Source organism: Centroberyx affinis, unplaced genomic scaffold, assembly GCF_046629955.1.
Source record: "Centroberyx affinis isolate AG114_WGS23_722 - 3 ecotype Tasmania unplaced genomic scaffold, CSIRO-AGI_Caff_v1 ptg001031l_1, whole genome shotgun sequence".
Classification (NCBI taxonomy): Eukaryota; Metazoa; Chordata; class Actinopteri; order Beryciformes; family Berycidae; genus Centroberyx; species Centroberyx affinis.
This window is the reverse complement of record NW_027279590.1, coordinates 375,263-381,262: the sequence shown is the minus strand read 5'-3', so window position 1 is coordinate 381,262 and position 6,000 is coordinate 375,263.

Sequence of the window (6,000 nt, the reverse complement as noted above, 5' to 3'; positions counted from 1 at the left end):
CTCTTTACCCTTCTCTCTCTCTCTCTGTCTCTCTCTCACACACACACACACACACACACACACACACACACAGAAGCAAAGCCTGGCTGACCTTTACAGTGAAAAATGAATACATGAATAAAACTCGAAATCTGCAAATGACAAATCTGCATTTAGGCCCTGCGGGTTTCCCTAAGGTGAGCTTCAGAGAGTCAAATGAGGGCGGGCGGATTTCAGCTCATGCCTCCAGGACGCACGCACGTGCACGCACACACACACACACACACACACACACACACACACACACACACACACACTTAAAAGCCAACCAATATACTAACCAGCCAAACGTTTGATTGCCAGGATCGGAATTAATAGGAGCCACGGTCAACAATGCGAAGAGAAAAGAAGAGCTGAGAGAAAAGAGGAGAGGAGAGAAAGAGGGCATGAGAGGAGAGGAGAGGAGAGGGAACAAGGAGAGGAGATAAGGAAAGGTGAGGAGGGAGGAAGAGGTGGCAAAGGGAGTAGCACGAGTTTGACCCCAGGCCAGGGAATTTGGTTTTGGTCAAGCTCAGAATCACAAAACAGGTTAATCCCTGTAGAGACATACGTGCATGCATTCATGTCTCTCACACACTCACACACACACAGACACACACACACACACACACACACACACACACTACTCTCCTGCTCTTAGTTCTCTGTTCTGAATCAGTCAGCAGAGCTTATCAGAGTCAGGAAAAGCACCAGCAGGATTCCACACATATCTGTGGCTGCCGTCCCTGCTGCCATACTAATGTGTGTGTGTGAGTGTGTGTGTGAGTGTGTGTGTGTGTGTAACAGCGACCGAGCGTGTGTGTGTGACGGAGTAAGAATGAGCAAAAGGTGCATCCTAAGTGTTCTGGCTCACATAAAGCAGCATAAGCTGTCAGAGTGCTGATCAACTGGAACGCCACTCGACTTTTTACCATTTACAAAGGGCAAACAGCAGAAATTTATATCCTGCATAAAAACAGTACATTAAAGACAGAAGATGAAAAAATTTTAACTGGGTTTAAAGTTCAGGGGAAAATGATTCAAAGTGCTATTTTTCTCCCCAAAATCTTGTTGGCCGGGGCAGAAATAGCGATCGTTATGAATAAAATCAGACACTGTCCAGCTCCAGTGAACTCTCAACCCGCTCTTAAAGGTCTGATTGACAGGGTGCAGAGGCCTGTGTGTCCCTGCAGGGTGTGTGTGTGTGTGTGTGTGTGTGTGTGTGTGTGTGTGTGTGTGTGTGTGAGAGCAGAAGAGGCGTTAAGAGGAGGAGAGGTTTAGGTATTCGGCCTGCTCAGCATCTGTCATTAAAGAGTGTGTGTTGCGTGTCTCGTGTTTTCCAAGCGGGAATTATCTGGCTTCACTCAAAATGTTAACACAAGATCAGCAGCAATATTGAGCTTTCTTAAAAACAGGGCTGGGTGAGGGAAAAAAACAGGCCTACACACTGATTTATGGTATCAATATCGGTTTTGAGGCCTCAAAAGGCATCTGATCAAACAGTTGTCGTTCAGTTAAGAAAAGCAAAATGAAAAGTATTTATTGCATGTGCAGTTGTTAAACAGAAAACATCTTGCTAGAATTGCGTAATAATATGTGCTTTTGTTCAGTAAAAAAAGAACTGGAGAAAGACTACTGTGCTCAAACCAGTGCCAAATTTAAATGAATAGAACCTGCAGTGGAATGGAAAACTCTCCAATGATACTCTGTGTTGTCCTACCTGGGATTCAAGTCACAAGGAAATGGAAAATGGCTTTTTCATCTTATTAGATAATTATCCACATCATGACATACACCTATTTAACAATAAATGTCAAAAGAAATTTAAAGATTTATTTTCTTGTATCTTCATATAAAATCCTAGCCTGGTTCCAGACCCCTGAATCTCGTCCTCCCCACCCACAGATTTTGTCGAGCGATTCAGAGAGTTCTCGCTCGGAGAAACAATCGAGCCAATCAGAGCCTTTGTGGGCGGGACTTAACAAAACAGTTTGTGCAACGGTTTTTCATTGGCGTTTCGGCAGAATAGATTTGTTGAAATCACCTCCGGAACCAAAAAAATTGTCTTTGCAAAGACAACATTTTTGTCAAAATCCACAACATTCGTGGTGCAAATCGGCTGGCTAACCGTGGATGTGGAGGCTAACTGGCTGCAGCATCGGTCACTAGTGATTGGTTCAGGGAAAATCAACCCCCCCACACAGAAAACGGCTAACAAAGAGGAAATCCCAGGCTGAAAAATGGAGTGGGAACCAAATGCTAGTTCAATCTGAATATCAGGCCAATAAAATCTCCAAAAACAGTATATATATATATTTAGTGGTTACTTCATGGTGTATCAGTCACCGTACACAAAAATCCCAACTAATAAAACCATCACAGATTTTTGAACACCTCCATCCTTCCTGTCATGTAAAACCTTCCAACTTCACAACTTTCTAAGTGTCAACATGGTGAAAAACCCGTTTCCTTTTCCTGGCATACCCGGGTTTTGTCCCGGCGGCTGAATTTATTCATTTTGAAGAATCTGGAGTTTGTGAGATTTCAAGATTTCATAAAAAAGCAGCGAGTCACTTTTCTCAGCCGACATCTCCGGTCTGGAGGCAATCTAAATCTAAATGAAGTGCAGCAAGTTTGTTTTGGGGGGGAAATGTAAATGAGTTAATTTTGTTCTACACTAATTCAGCCTCATGGGTTCATCTTGGCTCCACTGCTGAGATAAACTGGTTAACCTAGTTTACAGTCTACAGAGTTTACACACCTCTCAGTGACAGTCAGTGTAATGTAATGAAGTGCAGCTGGTTGGTAAATACATTTATGAATGTTCAAAATGAGCAGCAGCTATTACCAGCAAGCACATTTACATGAAAACCACAGAAAGTTGTCAGTAGAGCAAACAGGACTGATGAAAACAGACTGAATGAAATGATTCCAACGTGATTTGAAAGTAATTTTATTTTTAATTGAAATGGTGCCATGAAGGCAAGTGAAAATATAATTTATAGCCTGCTATTCATATTAATATACATCCTAATTAATCCAAAGTAAAACTATTCATTAATGGATCCTCAAATCTGATGTATAAATCTAATCTATGAATCTTTTTCTGCAAACAAAAAGCCCACAGTCTGATGTTTGCACTTCTCAGAAGTTGGGCATTCAGATTTCCGACATGTTTTTTTTTTTTTCTTCCAAAACTGAACTTTTGTAGATAATTGCTTTTCCAGATACTCTAGTGACACTAATTAACTGAGGCATCTTGGTGGCACAGCTTGACAGTGAGGTGGCAAGGTATATTTCAACCAACCAAAATACTATTTCAGTGAAGAAGCTTGGCCTTTGTCAAGTTTACAACAGGGTTTATTCTTATACATTTTAGGAAATAAAAAGTTTAATGTTTCCAGAGACTAGATGACAGCAAACATAGATGTGTCAAAAATCCTGCAATGGAAATGGAAAAATTGTTTGTGCTGTTCCTGAGAAGTCTGTCCAGATCTTTCCCTGGTAAAAAAGCCACATGCTGCACTGATAGCCTGCTGCAAATAATTAGGTTTGCAAATATAAAATGAATATCTTTGAGAAGCACCGCTGCACAAAGTAATTTCTTCAGTACAACAGAGCTCCTGCAAAGAACAGACTTTTTAAGAGAGAGAGAGAGAGAGACAGGCTTTTAAATGATGGATGGACGAAAAAGGCCGGGCAGTGGTAGGAGGATGCCGGGTATCGTTAGGATTTTACCGATTCCGGTGCCATTTTTGATTCTTCTTATCGGTCCAATTCTTTATCGATTCCCTTATCGATTCCTAGTGTATACATTTTCAGGGGGAAAAGGCAATATAAAGCTTTAGTTAGGGCCGGGCGATATTGACAAAATCAAATATCACTATATTTTTGACCCAAATACCTCCATATCGATATTTTGGGGATGACTGTTGGTGCTTTCAGAAGATATTTACACATGAGAACATTTTGAGAAACGAGCATTAGCAGACTGATGTGGATATGATGGAGGAGCAGCAAGAGGCGTTCACTGTTCATTTCACTCTAGAACAGTCAAATAAGTTCCGAAAATTGTAGAACTGTGAAAGAAAACTGTAACGCAGCCTTGCAGACCAACAACATTAAACATTAAATTATCACAATATTAGGATAACCAAAATCCCAGAGGATCTCTACTCTGATATCAATATTATATTGATATATCGCCCAGCTCTAGCTTTAGTGGAGCTGAATTTGTTTTATTAGTCAAGACAGACATTGCTGTGTGGAGTTACTCCTGTCTCTTTTCAAAACAGCTAAGGCACATTTAGCATTAAGCTTTACTTTAGAGAACAAAATACAAGAACTAGACAAAAACAGTAAGTAAGTTCAAGTAATTGGAGGTCAACTAAATATTTGCCACTGACTATTTACCACTTTATTGGGTTGTTCAAGCGCGCTCTATCCGTAATTACCTGTAAAACAACATATTTGTGAGTCTCATTTTTGGTGGTGTTTTTTTTCCATTGAGTTTCGAGGCTGAACTGACTGGCAGCTGATTACTCTCTAAAAATGTTTTTTTTTCTTTTAGGCGCTAAAAAAAAAATTCAATTTCCACTGTGTTTGTGCTTCTGTTGCTGCGTGTCAGTAATTCTGACACTTGGAGAACAAACTCCCAAGGCTCACCTTTCAGGAAAAACCAAGATTCTGCCTGTAGTCACAGTAACCGTTTGATTTCTGTCATTTTCGGCCTTGACTTCAGAAAAGAGTTTGTACAAGGTTAACTTTTTCCCATCTACAACCTACACAGTGGCTGATGGATTCACAAACCAGAGACTTTAATTTTTTACCAGCCAAATTGCTTTTTAGAAAAGAATGAGGGCCGAGTTTCCCAAAAGCTTCTTAGCACTTAAATCATCTTTGTCCATTGGATTATTATGGAACCAAGTTGATATTTGCATTAAGATGGTTTTGGGAAACAGCAGTTTGATGCGGTCTTCCTCCCGTAATTCAACGCACCTCTGGTTGAAACGGGATGTTGGGGCGGGACAGAGCGCCTGGAGGGACTGCTCACAAGTGTTCACAAGTTCAAAATTGCTTTGAACATAATCTTGAGATGTCCGAAAATCCTTCTTTCTTAAAAATGTATAAATTCCAGACTCAACCAAAGGTGCAGGTGTATTCTCTTCTGTTACTTTTCTGTATCTTGCACTGTCTTAGTTATAATGGCATGGCTTTATTGCGACTAAAACGTTAAGTTATGAATTTATTACGGGAAATAAATAAATAAATAAAAAAAGTATATATTATATTTGCTTTTTTATTTCCTGTTTTATTTACTTCCCTGACTATCAATGCCCTGGTATATCTACATGTTACGTTATTGACAGAGGTTACTTGTTGATGTACACCTGCAAACCTTGTGGAAAACAAAATCAATAAAAAAAATTGGTCACAAAAAAAAATTCCAGACTCAACCATGGTGTCGTAGGAAAAGGAAACAGGATTTTCATTGTCGTACCATGTTGCAACACTGCCACTTCGAAAGTTGTGAAGTTGCAGGTTTTATGATAGGAGGGGGGGGGGGGTGTTCAAAAACATGTGATGGTTTTATTGGTTGAAACTTTTATGTTCTCTGACTGGTGCACTGTGAAATAACCACTAAAAGAGGACATTTTCCATTTTGCAAGAGAGAATTTGAGAGAACAGCTGTAACATTATGCTGTAAAGAATGAGCCAACAAGGTAAAAGTAATTTTTCCATTTCCTTGTGGCTTTAAAATGGCCGTTAGAGTCGCCTAACTCAAACTACAGCCACACTGGCCAGGTGGCGGCTTCCCTCCCTGGCGAGCGGCTCGCTCGTGTCGCGGCCCGCAGCGGGCTGCCGGGGGCCCGCCGGCGCTCGGCCACCCAGGAGGCTCGGCCGGGTCGGGCCGGGCCGGGCCGGGCGCCGCCGATGAAGTGAGGGGTCACCGCGGGGCTAAGTGAGACCTCACACCGGACA